Raw genomic sequence first — 24,060 nt, 5'->3', positions numbered from 1 at the left:
GGCTCTGCGACAGAGAGATGGCAGGAGCTTTGGCACCATCATGGAGCTGTGAGGAGCTGGGCTGCGAGGAGATGGAAAGAACCTGGGGCCTCGATGATGCCCAGCCCCCCTAATCTCCAGCTCGCCCACCCATTGTGCATTCAGTCATTCAGCAAATATTGGTTGAGTACCTACTGTGTGGCAGACCCTGTAATGGGCAGGGGCTGCAGCAGAGGACAGGGTCAACGTGATCTCCACTTTGCATTCTGGAGTAGGGGACAGACCTCAATCAAATAAACATCTGAGAAGGTGTAAAAATATGGCCATAATGAGGGCTGCCAAGAGAGATCCATGGAGATGAAACCAGAAAGGGGGATCAAGAAAGGCTTCCCTGAGGAGATGTCTTAGGTCTGAATGCCCAGAAGCAGAGCCTGAAACAGAGAGTGGAATTCATGTGATTCATTAAAGAGTGCTTTGGGGAGAAAAGGAAAGAATGAAACAGGACACGTGGGTAGAGCGAAGCTAGGATGTGGTCTCAGCTGAAGTCTAACTTTGACCTAATCTCATGGGCAGCTCTGGAGCTTGAACAGTCTACAGAGAGGATTCCCGCCCCCCTGAACTAAGTAGGCTGAGCTTTATTTCTCTGATTTAATCAGTCATTGGTTGTGTCTGTCCACCTCTTTGGGGGTGAGAGGGCCACATAAGTGGGGCAGCTCCTGTTCGGTGAGAGCTCCAGAAAGCAGCTCTAGCTAGGTGCCCGTAGGGGCCAATGTTGCATGGCAGCTGAGAGATGAGTGCAGGGTCCAGTGTAAGGGTATCTGGGTGGGTCAGCACAGTGCCCACTTCAGGAGGTCCCCCTGATGTGAGATTTGGGCACTACCTAGGTAAGGAGCAGCGAGGAAAGCACTTCAGTAGTGAGTGCAGCATGTCCAAAGGCCCTGAGGCAGACAGTAGCCAGATTTACTAAAAGGAAACCAAGGTAGCTCTCTAGCAGAGTGAATGAGAGTGAGAGTAATAGGAGATTAGGAGACACGGGTCGACCATCATGCAGCAAGTGCAGGTGGTGATTAGGAAGTTAATCCTTATTCTGAGGGCAGCAGGAGTCATGGGTGACTGTTGAGCAAGGGAGGAGGTGATGAAGCTTACGTTTTTTAAGGCTCTGTCTGGCAGCATGCAAAGAACAGATCTGGGGCTGAGACTGGGAGCAGAGATCATTTGGAGGCTATTGTAATATTACACTCAGGTGAATCACCCAAGCTTGAATGGTGGTGGGGGTAGAGAGCACAGAGAGGTGGGGACAGGGTGAGGCAAGACTGTAGGAGGTGACAGTAATGCTAGTTATTGATCACTTCCTACGAGTCAGGTGTTGTTTCAAGCACTTCACAGAGAGGCTCTCACTTAAGCACATCCCTCTGAAGCGTGAACTCTTGCCAGTACTTTCTGTTCCACCTTGATGGGCCCAGGACACTTGTAAATCTCAGGCATCTGGGGACCTTGGGGCAGGAGGGATCCTGCCCACAACCCCCAGCTGGGAACCACACGACCCCCCAGCTGGGAACACATGGGAATTTTGCCCTATGTCACCAATCACGTTCTCATTTCAGCGTCCTTGAGAACTCAGTGTGATTATTACATCCATGGACTACCAGCCACAGACCCCATTTCTACCAAGTTCCTCACTCTTTCCTACGGGGAAAGACACCACCCTGTGTGACCCCGCAACCCAGAGAGAGGCAGGGGCTTCCCCGAGGCCACTGAGCAGGTCCCTGGTGCAGAGGCCTGTAGCACTGGTTTGGCCATCAGGCCCTGTGCTGTTATCTGCAGCCAGAGGCAAGAGGCCCAGTGGGATACCTGGGGCGCCTGATACAGTGGCCTGTGGTCCCAGCCCCCGGGAGGACAGGCAAGCCACGCCAGCCTAGAGATAATCAAGACCAGATTCTGGCCAGTGATTCATTACAACACCATGGCCAGCTCCCCCTCCCCACGCCAGGGCGTCTCAAGACTCAGAGGCAGGATTTCCTGGGGCTGGGGCTGGAAGAGGGATGGGGATGGAGAAGGGAGATCCAGGGGTCAGCAGGGTCCCTTTCCAGGAGGAATCCACACAACAACAACAACAAAAATGTCCAGGCTGCTTCTTGGTGGTCAGCGGCTTGCTTGTGGAATACCTGCTCTGTGTCAGGTCCTATGGAACACAATGGTGACCAAGCACACCCCGCACCTGTCCTCAGGGAGCCTCACTTGCATGGAGGAAACAGGCATCAAATAAGGAATACCATTAAGACAATGGGTAGTGCTGAGCGTTGGAAGGAGAGATGTGGGGACTGTGCCTCCCCCCCAACGAGGTGACTTTGAGCTAAGGCCTGAAGGATGTGTAGGAAGAGCTCTGAGAAGAGGTGGAGGAAGAGGAGGCTAGAAGGGGATATAGCATATGCAAAGGTCCTGAGGCAGCCCAGTATGGAATGTTGAGGGTAAGAGAGTGGAAAGGGAGGGCCACAGTGATGAGGCAGGAGCATGAACAGATGGGCAAGTGGGTGATGAGGAGGTGAGGCCAAGGTGAGGTGTTCGGATTATAGCTTACGCCATGGGAGTCATAAAAGGCTTCAGGCAGGAGTTGTGGCAGAGGTGATGAGACTGGAGTTCACTGGATCTGCTGTACAGGATAGCATAGAGAGACCTGAGCAACTACAAGTGCTAAAAGTTGAGGATCCAGGCCTCCTGGGTCTCCTCACTTCCAACATACAGGGCTCTAACAGCCAGCAGGTAGAGGGCCGGCTGGGCCAATCCCAGGCACCCTGTGGCCCCTGGCTCTCTGCCCCCATCTGGACCTCCTAGAGAACATTCCAGACAGCGATTATCTCAATTCTAAGCACTAATTAGCTCAGTTTCACCTCAGGCCTTCCCAGGGCTGATCTGAGAGGGCCCCCTGGGGAGGCAGCCTCCAGGTACAAGGTCCCAAGGGAGGACTGGAAAGCCAAGAAGCTAGGGGCCCTGAGCTGCTTCCTAGGACAAGTCAGGCCCCCAGCTACAACCCAGAGGTGTGGAAAATGCCATGCTGGGGACGTGGCTTCAGCACCCTGGGCCCCTGGCCCACACCCTCCCTCCCTGGCACTCCGCACCCTTGGCCAGCCCCAGGCACCCTGCCAGGGCGCCCAGCCCCCACTCCCACCCAGATCCAGATCCAGAGAGCTCCACTGTCTCCTTCCTTCTCACTGATTTCTTTGCTTCTCTCACCTGAATCTGGCTCCATGCATGCATGTGCGTATGTGCGTGTGCGCGCATGTATGTGCGTGTGTCTTTCTCTTTCACCGTCTCTCTCCTGCCCTCTTTCTCTCCTTGTCTTCCTGTCTTTCCTTCTTTTCTCTCCTTCTCTCTTTCCTGTCTCTCTCTGTCTTTTTCACTTCCTAGCTGTCTCTCTCTCTCTGTCTCCCCACCCCCGCCACGTGTCTCCCTGTTTCTCTGTCTCCTTGTCCCCCAACCCTGGCCCAATGCCAGTCATGCTCCCCTTTCCCCTCTTCTCCAGCCTGAAGCTTGGTGAAAGGGGTGGGGGGCTGCTCTTCTGGTCCCAGCCCCTCAGGGGCACCAGATGGGAGTGAGTGGCCCTGGGCAGCCTCCAGGCAGAGGAGTGAAGATGGTGCCTGCACACCCGCTCCAACCTTGCCGGTTTTTCCAGCTCAGCCCCACCCTGGACTGAGCCGCCCCCTCCCCGGGGGACCCACCCTCCCTGGGCCCAGTGGGGCTGGTAGAAGGTGAGGCCCAACCAGGAGTGTCCCAGGAAATGAAAGCCGAAGCAGGATCAAGTTGCCCGGGCCCTCCATGCTGGCTAGGCCCAGGCTAGAAGCTTTACAGCCCTTTTACACAAGGGGAAACTGAGGCTCAGAGAGGGGCTTCGGGTCTCACAGCCTGTTAGGGTCCAAATTCCAACCCCGGACTCAGGAGGAATTCACACACAACCAGGGGTATTCTTCCTACTCCTGGTCCCCCAGGTCCTTCCCCAGAGGCCACCCGTGGCCTATTTCTTGGGTGTCCTTCTAGAACTGTCCACGCATATCCACATTGCTCTGCTTTTAAGAATGTTTTAACACAAATGCTGAAACCACCAGCAGGAATCTGCACTGCTTTTTCCACCCAGCCGTGTCTAGGAGATCTCGGCCTATCAGGACCTTCTTCCTTATTTCCAGCGCCCGCTGGGTCCTCCAGGGAGTGGGCAGCCTGCATAACCAGCTCCACCAATGGACATCCTGGTTGTTTCCAACCTGTTTTGTTTTGTTTTTTTAAAGAAAACGTCACGGCCACCCCATCCCCCGCAGCACAGGCACACGCATGAGCACACGGGGCTGCTGACCTGTAGGGTCCAGTCATCCTGGAAGGCGGCAGTGAGCCTTACCCAGAGATGAGCTCAAAATCCTGGAGAGGGGCTTGTGAAAACTGCAGATTTCTGGCTCTGCTCCACAGCACCTTAAGTGGAGCCAAACAACCCTGGAGCAGAGGTACCCCCAGAGCCAGGGGCATGGACTGTCCGGCTGAGTTTTCATGCTCTGTTCCTGGTCCCTGGGCTCCTGAAGGGATGCCCTGCCCTCTTGCTCAGCTGCTCCCTCTGGTTCTGTTCATGTGGTGCCTCCAGAAAAACTGGGGGATGGGAGGATGGAAAGGATTCTATGCAGTGAACTAAAAGCAACAACGAAGCAGAAGAGCCGAAAGATGGAAACAGAGGCAAAGAGAGGCAACAGGGCATGCCCACAACTGCACAGGCCTTGGTATTAATAGGCAGCAAGGCTGAACTTGAACACAGGTCTCCTGACTCTTGGACCAGGAGTTTTCTGTTGCATTCCACCCACCCGGGTCCAGTCTCCTGTTACCTGGTCAGTGCTTACCCGTGTACCCGTCCACTCATCCCTCCTCCACCTGTTCGCTGCCCACACTGTCACCCAGCCCATGCCTACCTGTCCAAGTCCATCCACCCATCTGTCCATCCGTCTCTCTGTCCACACCACCAACCACCTATCCTCCATCCTACTATGAGCCAGTGCTGTTCCATGCTGGGAACACAGCAGCAATATGACAGATCGGTTCCCACCCCAGGAGCCTGGCGCCCCTGGGAGAAACTGACCAGAGATAGATAATCACACACATAGAGACCCCAGACAGGGGTTCTGTCTGTGCATGGGAATGGAAGGGAGAGGTGGGGGGATGAGGGAAGGCCTCCCTGAGGACCCTCTCTTCTGAGAATTAAGCAATGGGTAAGCATGAACCCGGTAAGAAGGGAAAGGAAGGAGTAGAAGGAGCACAGTCAGGTGGAGGGATGGGGAAGGCCAAGAAAAGGTACAGGTGTGAGCTAAGTAGCGGCTGGGATGTAGGTGTGAGCAGGGGCACCCTGGGCATGGTGAGGATGTCCCACTGGAGCCCCAGCTGGGGCGGGGGGTGGGAGAGTTGGGTAGGGAGGCAGTGAGAGGATCAGGGAGGCCAGGATGGAAGCCCCAGAGCAGAAACATTAAGGCAGGAACTGGGTTTCCGGTAAGTCCATACAGGAGAGGGGCTGGGAAGCAAGGAAGCTCCACTCTGGGCCGGGTCCTGCCTCCTGCCCATCTCCCCAGGAGGACCAGCCCCAGCCTGTCTTCCCAGTCTGAACACTGTCTCCCTGGCTTCCTGCCAGCTCCCAGCTCCCTGCCAGCCCTGGCCTGGCCTCCCCCTCCCACTCACCTGCCCATCCTGTCCCATTGCAGGGGTGGTGGGGGCCTTCCTTCCCTACCCCAACCTCATCCAGGGGCACCAAGCCCTCACGGTGGGAGGGTGGGAGGGTGTGGTAGACAGGGACCCCTCAGGCATCACCCATTAAAGCTCAGCGGGTCACTCCATCTACAGCCTGCACCACTCTCTACAGTAACACGATGTTTACATGTTTACGATGTTTACAGTCCGTGCTGTGAGCCAGACCTTGGGCTCAGCACTCGCCACCAGCTCTGTCCTTGTGCTCCCTCCTCTCCCGGGCTGCCACCACCTCCCAACCCTGAAAGGAAGTCACATCGTATCCCACCTCTGCTCAGAAGCCCCCCTGCCCACTACCCACATCCACACAATGCCCTCCAGCCCCCTGTCCCGCCCTGCCCTCACTTACACCGGCCTCCCTGCGGCTCCAGGAACAGAGAAGCCTCGTCCCACCTCAGGGCCTTACACTTGCCAGTCCCTCGTTCTCCAGACACCCCCATGGCTCTCTCCCCTCCCTCTTTCAGGTTTTTGCTTCAATATCACCTTCTCTTGGTGGGCGCTCCCCCAGCGCCAAGTCCACTGGCCCCTCCTGAGGGCCCTGGGACAGCCACAGTGTCACTATTCCTTTCCGGAAAATGCGGGGCTCAGTTCCCACTGATACCAGTCTGTGCCTTTACAAGCTTTACGAGAAACTCCCATCACCCCAAGCCCACCTTGACAACAGACTCCTCGATTATGCAGACCTGGGTGCTGTTGTGGCAAACAGTGTCATTTGCCATTTTTTCCCTCTTGTTTCCATCAGCATCTTTGCCAACCGCTTCCTTCCTAGGCACGAAGCGTGTGGCCATCCTGGGGTATCATGGATGCCTGCTTCCAGATGGGCCTGACTTGCAGAGACTCAGGAACCAGAGACCAGAGATGGGCCAGAAAACAGGGAGTGGTGGGAGGCCACGAGAAGATGTGCTCCGTGAGTGGGCATGGGGTGGGCTGCATTGCTGAAAATGTACCAGCTCCTCTGGGCCCAGGTTAGGTTCCATGGAAAGTTTACATCTTAAAAAGTATAACAGAGGTTGTGAATTCAAACCCCACGTCGGGCACAGAGATTACTTAAAAAATAAAACATAATCTTTAAAAATAATAATAATAAAATATAAAAAAGTATTAATAGAAAAAAGAAAAAAGAAGGACAGCATTAAGGTATAGGCGATTACTGCAAGTTTGTACCTTCAAATCATAGAACCACGAGGAAGGGGCTGGCCCCAGGGTGGGTGGTCCAAGGCTGACTCTAGCCTGATTGGAAATGTTTTCACATTTTAAGAAAATGGATGTGTGTATTACTAGCATTGTTTGGGGTTTTTTAAAAAGATTTTTATTTATTTATTTGAGATAGAGAGAGACCATGAGCAGGGCGTGGCGGTGGGTGCATAGGGGCAGAGGGAGAGGGAGAAGCAGGCTCTCCACTGAGCAAGGAGCCCAATGCGGGGCTCAATCCCAGGATCCTGGGATCATGACCTGAGCTAAAGGAAGACACTTAACTGACTGAGCCATCTGGGTGCCCCAGTAGCACTGTTTTAAATCAAAATTGAATCACCCACAAGGCGAAAAGACAGGCCAGCCTAAGGATCAAAGAGCAGCTAGCACCTACCAAGCACCTACTATGTGCTCTAGGGGCACATGCTAATAAGGCCTGGCAAGTCCCTATTTCCCCAAGTTTCATCTTTGCTCAGCCACCAATGGCAGCTGGGTACCAGGAGACCTGGCTTCTTCTCATCTCCCTATGGCCTGGCACAAAGCACTTCTTCCCACTTCCCAGATGAAAGGACTGAGGCCCACTAGGTTAAAGAATGTTCCTGAATGTCCAAGGACACAATCAAGGTGAACGTGCTGAGTGACCTCGCCAGATGCCACAGTCCTGCCCAGGACCAGCCACAAGAAATGCCAAGGCCCTCATCCTGAGATCATGAAGAATTTCCAGACGCAGCGGCAGACCATTAAACCACGTGCGGGGCCCCTCCTGAGCACGGAGCACTGTGTGCGTGACTGTCCGGGAAGCCCACCCCAGCCCCGCCTTAGCTCACCAAGTACTTCTTCAAAACCCAGAATGGAAATTAGGAGTGTTTTCTAAGTAACCTCCAGCCAGTCTGAAAGCTCCTTTCTCTAGAACTTTCCATCCCATGCTAGCTGTCTTAACATGTAGGTGTTTGTGAAGCCTGAGGGCAACAGAGGCTCCCCCCTTCCCACATGTAGAAATAAACAATAGCAGGTACCCTCTCTGAGTAGTCAGTGTGTGAAGGCATAAGTCAAGTTTTGAGCACACTGCCCACCAACACCATTAGGTATCTGCTCTCATGGGCAGGCTCTGGAAGTGGAAACTGAGGCACACAGTGGAAAGCCACTCACCACAGGTCACACAGCCAGATGGAGGAAGAGTGGAGATTCACACCGAAGGCTGTGGAGCTCCAGAGCCCACACACTGGCCCAGGAAGGAAGGCAAAGGACAATAGGAGGCGGGCAAGGCTGGCAGGGCTGCGAGTCTCTGGTGATTCAAGCTGCTGCCCGGGCCGACCTCCGTCCTACTGCTTGCTCGCCCCACTTGGAGTCTTGAATGCTGGGATGGAATGGCCTTCACCAGACAGTGGTTTCGCCATCCATGCCAGGCCCCGGGGAAGCCTCTGGGAGCCAAACAGGGCTGTCCAGCCAGTGAGTCCAGGCCAGAGCACTGGGTAAGGAGCACACCCCAGGGTCATCCAGCCCCAAGTTCAAATCCTGCCTCTGCGACCCACCAGCTGTGTGACCTTAGGCAGGGTAATCCCCCTCTCTGAGCACTTTTGTCCTTTTCGGTTTTTCCTTTTGAACTCAGGTACGAAGGGCTGAGTTATCCAACTTCTCAATTCCTTTTTCTAAGATTTTATTTATTTGAGAGAGTGGAGAGAGAGAGATAGGGAGGGGAAGAGGGAGAGGGAGAAGCAGACCTCCTGCTGAGCAGGGAGCCCAAAGCGGGGCTCAATCCCAGGACCCTGGGATCACGACCTGAGCCCAAGGCAGACGCTTAAGGACTGAGCACCCCAGGCGCCCCTCCAACTTCCCAGTTCCTGACATGCTGTCTGCATTGTCATGCAGGGCCCCCCTCCCCACACCGGTTTTATTTAGTCCCTTCAACCCCACCTCATTCCCCTGTGTCTGATGTGCATCTTAAATTTTTTTTCTTTTTTTACTCTGATTTTGAGTTTAACATATGTAAATACCGAGAGGGAATCTGTCTTGCTGAGTTTTTATCTCAATGAGTATTTACTCACGTGTGTATAAATCCATATCACTACCACCCAGGTCAAGACAGAAACTTAGCAGCAGCCCAGAAGGTTCCCGAAGGCCCCTTCCCGAGCAGTGAAACTCCTCCAGCCACAGAAAGAACCACTGTGGTGACTTCTGGATTCATCAGACCTGGCCCAGAACTTTCTATCAGAGCGATCACAGGGTACGTGGTCTTTTGTGTCTGGCTTCGGTCCCTTGGCCAATGTGCTCTCCATTCAGCCATCGTGTGCAGGACTCCATAGCTCGCCCCCCAGCACCACGGCGTAGTAGTCCATTTATAGATGACCCACAATTTGTTGATCTTCTCACGTGCTGAAAGACATCTGGGCTGTGTCCAGCTTGGGGCTATTATAAATAAAACTCCCATGAACATGCTTGCAGGTCTCTTTGGTGGACATATATTTTCATTTCTCTTGGGTTTCTTGGAGGTCAAATGTTTTGATTTGCTTTTCAACGGACTGTCGCACAACTTCTGAACTTACAGAAAAATTATGGGAGTTATAAGGAACTCCAGGATCTCCTTTGCCCAGATTATTTATGTTCTGTCCCACTTCATCATTTCCTCTCTATTTATGTTTCTCTCTTGTCCTGAATGATGAAGAGTCAGTTGTGGATGTGATGTCCTTTGATTCCGCAAACCCTCCGGCATGGATCTCCCGGCCCCCGACCCCCACTACACACACACAATACACAAACTCGTGACACTTACCATCGATACAACACCACCCTCAAACCCACATGTCATATTCGACATTCCATAATGGTCCCCAAGAAGGTCTTTATGATTTCTTTCCGGTCCAGGACCACACCTCACTTCCTTCGGTTGTATCGGGCTCTCTCAACAGCTCCTCAGTCTTCCGTGGCCTTTCTCTTGTCCTTGGCAATTTTGAGGATGACAGGCCAGCCTCTTTGTAGCTTGCCCTTTACTTTGGATTTGCCTGAGGCTTCCTCATGGCTAGCTTCAGGTCACGCCTCTCTGCACGGACCTCACAAAAGTGATGGTGTGTTCTGGTGGGCTGAGTAGGGTGGCACGCAGTTGCGCTGTGTCCTGCTGCTGGAAAATGGGGAGAATAAAAGCTCCCACCTCCCAGAGCTGTTACAAGGATTCAAGGAGACAGAGCCCAAGGCCCAGATTTGTATTTATTACCTCTCCTGCATTTGGAGGGAGGGCCAGGCTTGGGATAAAGAACAAACACGGGGCTGGCCCCATCCAGACCTAGCCCCGGGGCCCCAATCCTTGCCCTGCCTCCTAGAACTTGCAACTAGGATGCAAAGAGAGACAAGGATGCAGAAGAGCAAAAATTCTTGGCAGACCAGGCTGGAGGCCCCCTAATGCTGGCTCCGCCTGATCCCCTAACTAAGCAGTGGGGACCTGAGGCCCTAAGAGTGCAGAGGGCTTCCCCAATGCCACAGGGCAAGCCACCCAGCTCTGCCCAGCTGTTGGATCCTCCACACCAGGGATTTCCAACTAAGGGTGACTTTGTACCCCCAGGGGACCCTTGACAATGTCTGGAGACATATTTGTTGTTGTCACAACTAGGGGTTGGATGAGGGGGTGCTGCTGACATCTAGTGCATAAAGGCAGGGAACCTGCAAAGGCACAAGACCGTGTCCCACAACAAAGACTGATCCCATCCTGGGGCACCTGGGTGGTGCAGTCAGTCAGGCACCCGACTCTTGGTTTCAGCTCAGGTCATGATCTCGGGATCATGAGATCGAGCCCTGCTGACTGCAGAGTCTGCTTGAGACTCTCTCTCCTTCTTCCCCTACACCCTCCCCCAAATAAATACGCCCCCCAAAAAGGAATGATCCTGTCCTAAATGCCAGTGGTGCCAAGGTCGAGAAGCCCTGGTTTACACTAAACTAACAACAGCAGGGGTGAGGCCCTGGCCAACTCACCCTGCCCACTTTCATAGATTTTACTTATTTATTTATTTATTGGAAAGAAAGAGAGAGCAAGAAGAAAGAGAGAGAGCCTGAGCAAGCCAGAGGAGGCAGAGGCAGAGGGAGAAGCAGGCTTCCCTCTGAGCAGGGAGCCTGGCTCGAGACTTGATCCCAGGACCCTGAGATCATGACCTGAGCAGAAGGCAGACGCTTCACCAACTGAGCCACCCAGGCGTCCCAATGCCAGCTTTCTCCCAGAGCTCAGCTGGCTGCAAAGGAAAGGCCGCTTGGGCCTTCAGCAGCATCTGGACCTTAAGGAGAATCCTCCTTTAACAAAAAGGGTTTTGCTACCCAAGTCTGTTTTGGTTCTGAGTCCGCAAGGGTTCCAATCAGCACGGCTGGAGGTCTACGGCTGTCCCAAGGTCTGGGGAGCCAAGGGGCGGGGCTTACAGGGGTGTCAGGATCCCTGGCCGGAATGGGGTATCTTGGACCATCTTCCCGCCCCCTGCAGCCAGATGGCTGGGTGGGGGGTGGTTATGGCCTGAGATCCTGCATCTTTTCTGGGCTCTGATTTTACAGAATCTGAGGTTCCACATGCTTCTAGTTCCAGGTAAAGAGACAGACAACAAAGTCTAGGGTGTAGCAGATTCCCAATAAATGATTTGTTGAAAAAAAGAATGAATCGTGGGGTGCCTGGGTGGCTCAGTCATTAAGCATCTGCCTTCAGCTCAGGTCACAATCCCAGGGTCCTGGGATTGAGTCCCACATAGAACTCCCTGAAGAGCAGGGAGCCTGCTTCTCCCACTCCCCCTGCTTGTGTTCCCTCTCTTGCTGTGTCTTTTTCCATCAAATAAATAAATAAAAATCTTTTTTAAAAAAGAACGAATTGTGAGGATAATTGATATTATTGAGCATTTGCTATGCCAAGCACCATTCAAGCACTGTGTATGCGTCATCTTATTTCATCTATCCCCATGTTGCAGAAGAGGGAACATAGGCACAGAAAAGTGAAGTTACTTGCCTACCTAAAGTCCCAAGCTATGAAGACAAACATGAAAGAAGGAATGAATGAATGAATGAATGAATGAATAATGAAGGAATGGAAACCAGTTCCCATCTACATTAGCATTTTCCCTTCAAATATTACAAAATCAAAAACCTGGTTACAACTCTTCTTGGGACCTAAGAATCCCAGCTGAAGCCTCCTGACCCCCTGGTCCTCTCCAGGCTAGTCCGCTCCCTCTCACTAAGTGTGACTATGTCCCTAAACCTAAACCTGAGGTAGAAACTTATGCCACAAAAGCCTGGGGACCCTAACAGAATGGGACACTTTGGTTTTCTTTCCACCAAGGGCTTTCTTTCCACCAAGCTCCACACAGCACGGTAGTCAGGGATGGGACAAGACACAACACACAGATGAGGAAACAGGCCCAGGAGGGAGAGGCCACTTAGATCAAATATCTAAGTGACAAAGCTGAGATGTGAACACTTGCCCATTGGACTCGTGAGACTGACAGGAAGATGGTGAAGGAACAAAGAGCAGTAAGGGAAACTGTGGGGCACTGGCAGGGGGACTGTGGAGAGTCAACCTCAGTTCATTCATCAGTAACACTCTCCCCAAATTCCCTCTCAGTGTCCAGACCAGCTAATGGCGACAGAGGCACATTCGATGGTGTCTGTCATTGTGGTGGTTGTGGCTGTGGCAACATTCGTGGGAATGTTGGGAATTCATGGGAACCGATCGTGACCGTGCGACAGCTACACACAGAGGCACACTGGGATCAGAGCAAAAAGGAGTCATTCGGACGGTCACAGAGCATGTGGAGACATCTCTAAAAGACGTCTCTAATACGGTGTCCCAGGAATCTATGTCGCCTTCACGCCAAATGTGACCTGTTTGATAATCATTGTCTAGTGGAGCGTTGTGCAAGCTGGAAAAGGGCTGGCAACAACCTCAATGGCCATCGAAAGGAAAATAATTCTGGGGCCTCCATGCAATGGAATATTGTGTGATCGTGAAAAGGGATGAGTTGAGGGTCAACTGGGCGATGCAGTCAGCTAAGTGGCTGACTCTTGGTTTTGGCTCAGGTCATGATCTCAGGGCCATGACAGGGAGCCCCACGTTGGGCTCTGTGCTCAGCGGGGAGTCTGCTTGAGGTTCTCTCTCCCTCTCCCTCCTCCCTTCCCCTGCCCCGCTCTCTCTCTCTCTCTCTCTCAAATAAACAAGTCTTCCAACAAAATTAAAACAAGGCAAAAAAAAATTTTTTTAATAAAAACAAAAAAGAGTGAGGCAGCTCTGCAGTGCCAACATGAGCAACCTCCAGGATACGTTGTTGAATGAAGAAGGCAAAGTGGAGGGGCGCCTGGATGGCTCAGTGGGTTAAGCCTCTGCCTTCGGCTCAGGTCATGATCTCAGGGTCCTGGGATCCAGCCCCGCATCGGGCTCTCTGCTCAGCAGGGAGCCTGCTTCCCCTTCTCTCTTTGCCTGCCTCTCTGACTACTTGTGATCTTTCTCTCTCTCTGTCAAATAAATAAAATCTTAAAAAAAAAAAAAAAAGGCAAAGTGGAGACCAGTGGACAGTGCTGCAACGTGGGACATGTGTGGCCATCACGTGTGGGCCCGTGCCTGCATGCTAGCACAAACCACCCACAACAAGAAAAACCCTCAGGAAGGGAAGGGAAATGTGGGGGCCACAGGGGCAGAAGACCAGCTTTTTCACTGTAAACCCTTTCATACCATCTGAATTTTGGACAATGAGCAGGGAGTATATATTCAAATTAAATAAAACATTAAAATAAAAATGTGTAAATTCCATGGGGTAGTTGAACTGACAACATCCAGAAGAAACGTGGCACAGTTTGGGGGCCAGAGCAGAGTGAGGAGGGCATCCCACCAGGCCAGGTGGGAGTGGGCAGAGCAGGGAGTGTGATGCCAAAACAGGAAACTGGTAACATATGGGGATTAACTAGATAAGCATATACATTAAGAATAATGAAAGCTGGGATGCCTGGGTGGCTGAGTCAGTTAAGCGTCTACCTTCAGCTCAGGTCATGATCCCAGGGTCCTGGGATCGAGTCCTGCATCAGGCTCCCTGCCCAGCGGAGAGTCTGCTTCTCCCCCTGCCTCTCCCCCCCACCTCTGCTTGTGCTCATGCTCAGTCTCTCTCCCGCTGCCTCTCAAAAATAAATACATAAATAAAAATTAAGAGTAATGAAAGGTAACATTCTTCTCACTGATGGGAAAGATAGTTCCAAACACGGAAAGAGAAAATTAGAGTAAACTCTGGGGCACTGGGTGAGAAGCAGAATTATCCGTGTCAACTCATAATTATCTAAATAGATGGTACACAGAAGACAGAAGATAGAAGACAGATAATCAGATATAGAAATGCTACAGATGTAAGTGTAGGTCCATGTGCATATACACACACGGTCCTAGAGAGGGAGCGGTGACACTCCGGCAGCAATGAGCACACTTTGTGCTGAGACCGTTCCCCACTGGAAGGAGCCAGGTGTCCTTGGAGAAATGGCCAATTCCAGGGCTGGGGCAGGGAGGACAGGAGATGAGCTGGAGCACCTAGAGGTCCTCGTGCCAGAAAATAAGGAAGTACTCAGAGAATGAGGGGGACATGTCAGAAGGGCACAGAAGCCAGCTAGAAGGGGCTCCTAACCTCCCCTCAAACCCTTACTATTGCAAAGGGGGGTAGTAATTTTACAGCTGTGAAGACTGGCAGAGCGCTTTCAGTCAAATAATCGAAGTGAACATCATCAATGTCATCACAAGGGGAAAAACTGTAACCACATGAGGTGATAGATGTTCACCAGACTTACTGTGGTGATCATTTCCTAATATATACATCTACCAAGTCATGATGTTGAACTCCTTAAACTTATATGATGTTATATGTCAATTATATTTCAATAAAACTGGGGGAGGGGGCAGGGAAAGTGAACAGCACGGATAACGGGCTGAAGAGAAGAACACAGCATCAAGTGTGTGATTTACCTGCAGAAGACTCGGGCATAACCTGTATGGAAACAACAGATAAACATGCCACAGACAAGCTGGCCTATCATTCTCAAAAATGTCAAGGTCACTAACGTCAAGGAAAGACTGAGGAGCTGTTCTAGAACAAAGGAGACTAAAGAGACACGGCAACGAAATGCAACACGTGATTCTGAACTGGACCCTTTTAGCACACATAGTTAGGGCAGCTGATGAAAGCTAAATGGGTTCAAGGAGATGGCGGTAATGAGCTGTGTTAATTTCCTGATTCTGATGGTTATACTGTGGTTATACAGAAATTGGCCCTGTTTATAGGATATATATATATCAAAGTATTAGGGGGTGATAAGGCAACAGGTTAACTATTTATTTACTTATTTATTTAGGAGAGGGAGAGGTAGGAGGAGGGGCAGAGGGAGAGGGAGAAATCAAGAATCCCAAGCAGACTCCCCACTGAGCGTGGAGCCCGGAGCAGGGCTCCATTTCACCACCCTTGAGATCACAACCTGAGGCAAAATCAAGAGTCCGATGCTTAACTGACTGAGCCACCCAGGTGCTCCTATTCTTTCTTAAATAATTCAGGGGAAAAGGTGTTCCTTATACTGTTTTTATAACATTTCTATATATGTGACATCTTTTTCAAAACGAAAAGGGCTAGAGATTGAATGTTTGTGTCCTCCAAATTCATACGTTGAAATAACCCAATGTGAGGGTTATTTCATGAGTGGGTTTAGTACCCTGATAAAAGGGACCCCAGAGACCTCTCTCACTCCTTCCACCATGTGAGGACCCAGCATCTAAGAATCAGAAAGCAGGTCCTCACCAGACACCGTATCTGCCACCAACTGATCCTGGACTTCTCAGCATTCAGAGTGTGAGAGATAAAATTCTGTTGTTTCCAAGCCACTCAGCTTACAGCACTCAAAACTTTTAGCACCCAAACAGACTAAGAAAAAAAGTTTAAATTGAAAAAAAGTAAGAATAAGATCTAGGGTTACGAGTGTTTATAGCAGCAATGTCCACAATAGCCAAACCATGGAAAGAACCTAGATGTCCATCAACAGATGAATGGATAAAGAAGATGTGATACACACACACACACACACACACACACACACACACACACAATGGAATACTACGCAGCCGTCAAAAGAAATGAAATCTTGCCATTTGTAACGACATGGATGGAACTAGAGGGTATTAAGCTGAGCGAAATAAGTCAATCAGAGAAAGACAATTATCATATGATCTCCCTGATATGAGGAAGTCGAGAGGCAAGGTAGGTAAGAAATAAATGAAACAAGATGGGATCGGGAGGGAAACAAACCATAAGAGACTCTTAATCTCACAAAACAAACTGAGGGTTCCCAGGGAGAGGAGGGTAGAGAGAGGGTGGTGGGATTATGGACATTGGGGAGGGTATGTGCTATGGTGAGTGCTGTGAAGTGTGTAGACCTGCACCCCTGGGGCTAATAATACATTATATGTTAACAAAAACATTTTTTTAATTAATTTTAAAAAAAGATCTAGGGTTAAATACCATTAATAGGAATTCACATCCTCACAGCATTTCCTATGTGTACTATGTGTATCTACGTTCACCAAAGGACATGTATTCTATAATGTTCATCACAGCCCAATTCCAAAGAGTCAAAAGCTAGAAACAACCTAAATGTCTCTCAGTAATAAAATGGGTAAACAAGTTGTGGTACATCATGCAGTAGGGTTCTAGGCAGTAACGAAAAGGAACAAACCTTGATACATGCAATTTGGATTAATGTTACAGTTACAATACTGAGTAAAAGAAATCAGATACAGGGTGCCTGAGTGGCTCAGTGGGTTAAAGCCTCTGCCTTCGGCTCAGGTCATGATCTCAGGGTCCTGGGATTGAGCCCCAACATTGGGCTCTCTGCTCAGCGGGGAGCCTGCTTCCCCCTCTCTCCCTCTCTGCCTGCCTCTCTGTCTACTTGTGATCTCTGTCAAATAAATAAATAAAATCTTTTAAAAAAATCAGACACAAATGAATGCATACCCTGTGTATCCATCTATATAAAGTGTAGAAACAGAAAACTGGGGATGCCTGGGTGCCTTAGTCAGTTAAGTGTCTGACTTGATTTTGGCTCAGGTCATGATCTCAGGGTTGTGGGATGGAGCCTCGTGTCTGGCTCTGTGCTGGGTGTGGAGCCTGCTTAAGATTCTCTCTCTGCCCCTCCCTCTACCCCTCTCTCTCTTCCTCTCTAAAAAACAAACAGGCAAGACTAATGTTTGCTGTTAGAAATCAGGATAATGATTTCTCCTTTCTCCACTTAGGTGGTAATGGGAGTGGCTGTAACTAGAAGGGGTACAGGTACTAGAAGGGGTTTTTGTGCTGCTGGAATGGCCTGTCTCTTGATCTGCATGCTGGTTCCACCAGAGGGTCTACGCAGGGAAAAACCACTGAGCTATCTGCCTATGTCGTGTGCTCTTTCCTGTGTGTGCATATTTCAGCAAAGAGACGTGAAACAGTAAGACGCACGTATATAAGGACAGATATCAACCCCAGTGGGGTGGGGGCCGTGAAAAGTGGGGGGGATGGATGTGGGGAGCTGAAATGAAGGGGGGAGATAAAACAAAAGTGCAATGTGGGCTTTGCAAGGACTGGTAGCATCTTCAGAACCAAAAGGAGGGGTTAGCTAATGCTCTGCACTTGACTTTCAATACTAAAGAAAGGAAAGGGTCCCCATTATCTGTATGTCCCTCACCAGCCCCCAGGAGCATGAGCAAGGTGCGCTCGATGACCAGCCCTGTTTCAGCATGAGGACTGAGATCTGGCTTGAGTCGGGCAGTCTGGGCAGTCCCGACTCCTGCCCCAGTGTTCTCTCTTCCAGGGCCTACTGATCCACACCCACCAGTTTCCCTGAGGAGCCTTCCTCCTCCCTGACCTCCTCCGTCCTTGCCAGGGCTCCAGGGCTAGGGCCTGTGAGGCAGGGATCTGGTGACAGCTATAAAAATAAAAGCTCCCCCAGCCTGGCTCCCTGGCCTCCAGACTCACCCCACAGAGATCCCAGCTGTGCTGGCCCCAGACAGGCTAGCAAAGGTGCCTCCTAGGCCTGGCAGGCTACGGGCTCTCTGGAGCAGGTGGTAGCAGTGGCAGGACGAGGCGGAGGGGTTATTCAGGGTGGTGTGGGGTGTCGGATGCTGGTGCCGCCTCCCCGAGCTCTGTGAGCTGTGCAGCAGGGACTGACCCTCTCTGCTTCCAAACTGAGGACCTCCTTGGTGGTTTGCATGTAGAGGGTACGGGGCCAGGATTCAACCTTGCTGGGCTTAGCAAAAGAGGGTCTGTCCGTTCCACACAGGTTGATTCCACTCGGGCAAATGTGTCAGTTAGAAATAGCTTCAGCTGCCAGTGACACGGAGCCAAAATGACAGAGACCTCTGTAAGATTGTTTTTATTTTTATTTTTTATATCATATAAGTAAGTCCAGGGCAAGGCAGGCAAAGACCGGTGTGGCTGCTGCACTACCATCAGGAACCCAAGTGACGTTTATCTTCTAGATTCATCACCCCCAGTAGGTGGCTTCCATGCTTCCATGTTTGCCACATGGTTCAAGGTGGCCCCTGAAGCTCCAGCCATCGTATCTGAGCTCCAGGCAGAAAGTACGAAGAAGTGGGGGGTGGGGGGGTGGAAAGGGTGCAGAGGAAGGAGGCAAAAGGAACTGTACCTCCTAGCTGAATCAGCAACCCCCCCACCCCCAGAGCTTTCCTGGAAACCTCACCTACAACTTCTGTTTATACTCATTAGTCATCCCTTGCTGCAAGACAATCTGGGAAATGTAGTCTCTTACCTGCCCCCAACACTAAATGGTCCCACTGCTAAGGAAGAAGGAGGGAGCGACTATCAAATAGGCAGTGTTAGCGACAATGAAGAAAAAAATACACATGAAGTGAAAATTCTGGGAAGAAAGACCTGCAAACAGAACTCACGCTACCATTGCCCTGCATGGATTTACCTGTCAGATCTTTCCAGAACATCATGAGGAACTTCATTATCTTCTTAGCACAGAGAGGGAGAACAGAGGGACACCAAGATGCCGTCACTTGCCCCGAATCACACAGCCACGAAGTGGGGGTTTCAGAACTAGAATACAGGGAGCCCAATTCCAGTGCCAGAGCTCTTAACCCACCAAAACGGTCATGAGATTGTTAATAATGACGATAACGGCTGACGCTCACTGCGCGCTCACATTGCTCTGAACACGTTGATGGATTCACGTGTGAATTCCTCACAATGACCTTACGAGACAGGTGCTACCGTTCCATTTTACGAACATGGAAACCGAGGCCAGAGAGGTAAAGTGACTTGTCCAAGGCCACATAGCGAGTGTTAATGGGGTTTATTTCCCGGTAGCGGAATGATGGGCGTTTTCCATCTCCTTCTTTTATTGATGCCCTGCCTTCTCCAACCCTCCCACCAGGATCGTGCATTGCTTGGGAAATCAGAGAAAAAGGAAAATACCTCTCCTGGGGTCCAGCCTCCTGCATACCCCCACAAGACTCCCATCCCAGAGGCCTCAGGGAGACCAGGCCCCACTTCCCTCTCCAGCCTGGCCTTCTTCCCCTCTGGCCCACGCCCCCCTCCCTGTGCTCTCTCCTCTGCAGTCAGAGCTATCCAAGGAACTCTCCCCCTCTTGGCTCCCCGCCTTTGCTCCTCCGATACCCCTTCCTGGCATGCCCTTCCCCTCATTCCTGCCTGGTGAACAGCTCACTGTGGCTCCAGGCCCTGGGTCAGAGGCTGCTCACCCATGAGATCTCCTGGGCTCCGGGCAGGAGGCCTCCTACGCCCTTCACCCACTGCACTTTGCCTCCTTCTGAGGCTGACGGGCCTGTTCCGTCCCATTGACAAACTTGTCAAGGGCTTTTCAGGTGCCAGCCCCTGCCAGGGACACCCACTCATTCCTCCTCCAAACAACCTCCGTCAGCCTCATGCTGGCCTCCACGGCTCTGTGTGAGGGACCCCACCACCCCTCGGTTCTCCTCTCTCCATGTTGCCCCTGGCTCCCTCAAACCCTAGGCCAGCTCCTTGCTCTTTCCCAGCACACTGAGCTCCGTCCTATCTCAGGGCCTTTGCATTTGCTCCTCCTTCTGCCTGGAATGCTCTCTAAACACCCACCCCTTGTCCCCATCTACCACTCCCTTGCGCCTTCATTTTCTTCTTTCTCCCACACCAGAGTGTCAACTCCGGAAGCCCAGAGATTGTCCCAGCCCACAGTAGGTGCTTGTTTGACTGACTAAGTATGTGACTATATACCCAGGCCCAAGGAGGTCAAGCATCTTGCCCAGAGTCATCCAGCAAGTAAGGGACAAAGCTCAGAACTTTTTTTTTTTTTTTTTTTTTTTTTTTTGCCCAAGCATCTTAACCCTCAAAGGCTGTAAAATTGAGGTTTGTCCATCTGTCCCCCCAGAGTGCAGTGATGGCTAAGCTTGGGGCTCACACAGGTACAGATTCTAATATCCATTCTGTTTTCTGGGCAGGTAATGTCCCCTCTCAGGGCCTCAGGTCCCCTCCCACCTTGGCCTCGAGGATACCCAGGAGGGGCTCGAACCCTGACAGGTGGGGACCCCAGAAGCTCCAGTCTCCCCAGCACCCCCAGCCTCCATCACTCCCGTGCACATGGCCACAGCCAACACAAGGTTGGACACCCTCAAGGAGGGACAGCCAAATGGACAGCTGGAACTGCTGGGACTCCCTCAGGGGTCACCTAGAAGGCCAGGAAAGGATGGGGATTGGGAAACAGGACAGGACAGGAAAACAGAGCAAATGACAAATCTGGGGCCATAGGCAGAGACAGGAAGAGAAAGATTCTCAGGTTCAAAGGTAAGACATGAATTCAATTGTCACACAAGTCACTCATCAGCTGTTGGGACAGTGACTTCGTCACTCTGTGCCTTGGTTTCCCCAACTGAGGAAGAGGAATGATAAACAGCTCTTAAGTCATTGGGTTACTGTAGGACTAAAAGCCATATAAAACACCATAACACCCAGCACAGCATGCGCATGCCCAATAAACCAAGGCCCGTCCCCCTCATACCTCACCTGGCCCAGATGTCTGCCTGAATGCCGCCTCCTATGAGGCCTTCCTGGACCTCCCAGCCACTCCCTGCCCCACTTTCCTTCCTTCAGAGCCCTTGTCCCCACCTGTCATTACTTTGTTCTAGTTAGTGGACACTTAGTGTCTGCCTCTCCCCATAAACCATCACCTCTGTCTTGGTCACCATGTCCCCAGCCCCAAGCATTGGGCCTGGCACCCAAAAGGTGCTGAGCAAATGCTTGCCAAATAAATGGGAAAAGTAACTGGACAGATAATTATCTCAGAAACAAAGACAAAATGGTCCCAGGGACTCTGGGGGAGGAGGACACCTTTAAGTGTTTCCACGGGGGAGACTCCCTTCTCTTTCCTACCCCAACTCACACATTCTCAGGTGTGCCACCTTGGACAGGTCCCTTCCCCTCTCTGAGCTTGTCTGCTTGGCAGGAAAATGCCCATCACCAAAGCCACAGCCTCCAAGAGGCAGCCGGGGTAATTCAACTGGCAAGCAGCCCCCAGTGTCTCCAACTTTCACTCTGGACACACACTTTTTTCCTTGGTGAAATCACCAGGCTGCAGGACAACTGCCTAAGATTGGGAGGTATGAATGTGTTTCATCAACTCTCCTGTCCTAAGCAAACACTGGTTGGGGCTCCCAGCTAGCCTCAATGGTCAACCCCACTAAATGGGTCTGTGGTTAACATGATCAGCCTTCTTGGGCAGACAGAAGGATCCAGCAAGTCCATCTGAGCCAAGGCCTTGGAGTGGCACTTTCCCCATCATAAGCACCGAACTCACACACGCTGTTGTTACTATTCCTCGAGGCTCGTCTCTGGCCTCCTGCCTCCACTTCCCCCAGCCTACTCCCTTGTTTTCTGACTTGTGAATGGCTTCCTCCCTCCTCCCTGCAAGCCTTTAGTCCTCCTAGCCTTGTGATCCATGAGGTGGCTGTTCCTCACCTATGACATCTCCCAGAGTCCTTTGGGCACAGCTCTGTCCACAGCACTCCTACACCAGGCCACCCAGACCACCAGCAGAGCCCTCAACCTACTAACTTTTTCCCAACCTTCTTCAGATGGGCTCAGGGTCAAGTCCCCTTTCTTTTGCTTCCAAATTGTGAAACTGTGTGCAAGTCACTTAACTCTGGCATTGGGGGTACCTGAACTTGGGGCCAGGCAAGGAGTCATCAGGCAGGGCCCAGGACTGGGGAAAGAGGCTAGGATCACAAGAGGCTCTCGAAGCCAAGCTTTCCCCAGAGACCTAGGGGTCAGACCCAACTCTGAAACTGGCTTCACCCCATTCCTTGAGCGCTAACCCCACTTCTTGTGGGCCACAGTTTGCTTTTATAAAATGGGTATTACACCTTCCCTGGAGTGTTTCTGGAGATTATATCCAGATGTGAGCGTGGAAAGGGCTCCAAGACAGTGCTCAGGAAAAGGATGCCTGGGGTCACCATGTGGCTGGGCGGCTCCCCTCTCACCTTGGAGCAGCAGCCACCAGCCAACTTTCAGTGATAAAGAGGAGAGTGGGATGGGGAAGATGCATTTCTGAATCATGACCTCCCCACCCCCTGCAAGACTGAGCTCCCCCCTTCCCTGGCATCGGGCTCCCAGCCTTTGCCCTTGAGCCCAGGTGCTGCTGCTGGTACTTGACTGACTTGGCGGGCCCAGGGATCCAACCAGTCACCGGCCCAGCCAGGACAGAGAGGAGACCTGCTGGGGAGTGGGAGGGACAATGGAGGCCCAGGACCAAAGTGAGATTTTCTGTGCTCAGTGCCCATCCATCCCCCGTGCCACAAACAAAAGGTTGGGGTTAGAGGGGTGGAGTCTGCCTGGCCCCTCAGCTCCTTGACTGTAGGAGCTGTTATATCTGCCCCCCTTATCCGAGGCTCCCACAGCAAAAGCACATCCAGGCCCCCAGAGGGAAAAGGAGGGGAAAAGCATGTCCTCTTCTAAAACCACCATACCAGCAGCTGTCTCCTGACCCCAGGCTGTCCCAGGCCCTTGGCAAACCACTCTCTGAAGCGCCCATCTGACCTCACCCGTGAATTCCTAGGACAGGGGAACCCCAAACCATCTTCGTACCCTTAGGGATGTAACAAAAGTCTGTTCCATGGCTCTAAAAACTGGCCTATCGTACCCACCTGTGGCAAGGTTGTTGGGAGGCTTACATGCAATGCATTAGGTCCAGGACTTACTGGACACCCGACCCCTGGTAGGCACTCGCCACACTCTCGCTGCACTGAAGACTGGTTGCCAAATGCCAGGAACCTCCCAGCAAAAAATAATAACGAGAGCAAACGCTTATATAATACCTCCTGTGTGCCAGGCCCGGCGGGATGCCGAACGTGTACCCACACTAAGCCCTCCGTGTCCATCCTCAGCTCTCAGGAGTGCTGTCCAGAGCTGGAAGGGCCATGGGGGTGCAGTGCAGAGGGGTAGGAGGGTATCAGGGGGCAGAGAAGCAGAAGACTTGCCAGAGGTCCCTTCTGTCCCAGGGAATCAGAGACAGTGGTCCCAGGTTCAAACCGGGCTCAGCCACCATAAGCAAGCACGTAAGGCTGGAACTTGGTGTCCACACCTGGGCAAAGAAGGCAAGCTGGTAAACCTCCCGCCCCAAGGAAGGGGAAAGGAAATGTAGGAACCCTTCCCCCACCTCCCTCCACCTGGCCCAGCTTCTCCCCTCCGGCAGGCCAGGGACACACAAACACAAGCTCGCCCACACACCCAGGCTCCTCTTAAAATAAATATATACACACAAAGTATTTTTTAAACAGCCCGCCCAACTACACTCACCAAAAAGAATCTGCCCCAACTTGGGCTCAACGGGACCAAGACCTGTACCCTCTTCTCCTACATAATGTGGCCTACTGGCCCGATCCCCAAACACTGTACAGAGGTCACAGAGACCCCCCTGAACCCAAGCCTGGCACTCGGGACCAGCCGGCGGCCCTAGACCTCTCCCCAAGCAGGGTTCCCAGTCACTCCTCCTCAGCACCCAAGGGCGCTGAGTCACTCTGAGAGGCTGACCCAGCACTCCTCTGCCTCCCCCCCACAAGCCTAGCACCCCCATCTCCAAGCACAGACCGTGGAGGGAGTAGCAGAGGAGGGG

At 51.9% G+C, this 24,060-nt stretch overlaps 1 long non-coding RNA gene across 1 annotated transcript in view; it reads right to left on the bottom strand.

The window, feature by feature from the left end:
• Positions 1 to 8,878: 8,878 nt before the first annotated feature.
• Positions 8,879 to 24,060, bottom strand: part of LOC125109645 (uncharacterized) — a 37,767-nt gene continuing 22,585 nt past the window's right edge. The window contains exon 3 of the long non-coding RNA XR_007130322.1: positions 8,879 to 10,048. This is a non-coding gene — a long non-coding RNA (uncharacterized LOC125109645). The remainder of the gene's footprint in view (positions 10,049 to 24,060) is intronic.

This window comes from Lutra lutra, chromosome 9, assembly GCF_902655055.1.
Source record: "Lutra lutra chromosome 9, mLutLut1.2, whole genome shotgun sequence".
Taxonomy (NCBI): domain Eukaryota; kingdom Metazoa; phylum Chordata; class Mammalia; order Carnivora; family Mustelidae; genus Lutra; species Lutra lutra.
Note: the sequence above shows the minus strand (reverse complement) of the source record. Positions and strands in the feature narration are given on the sequence as shown.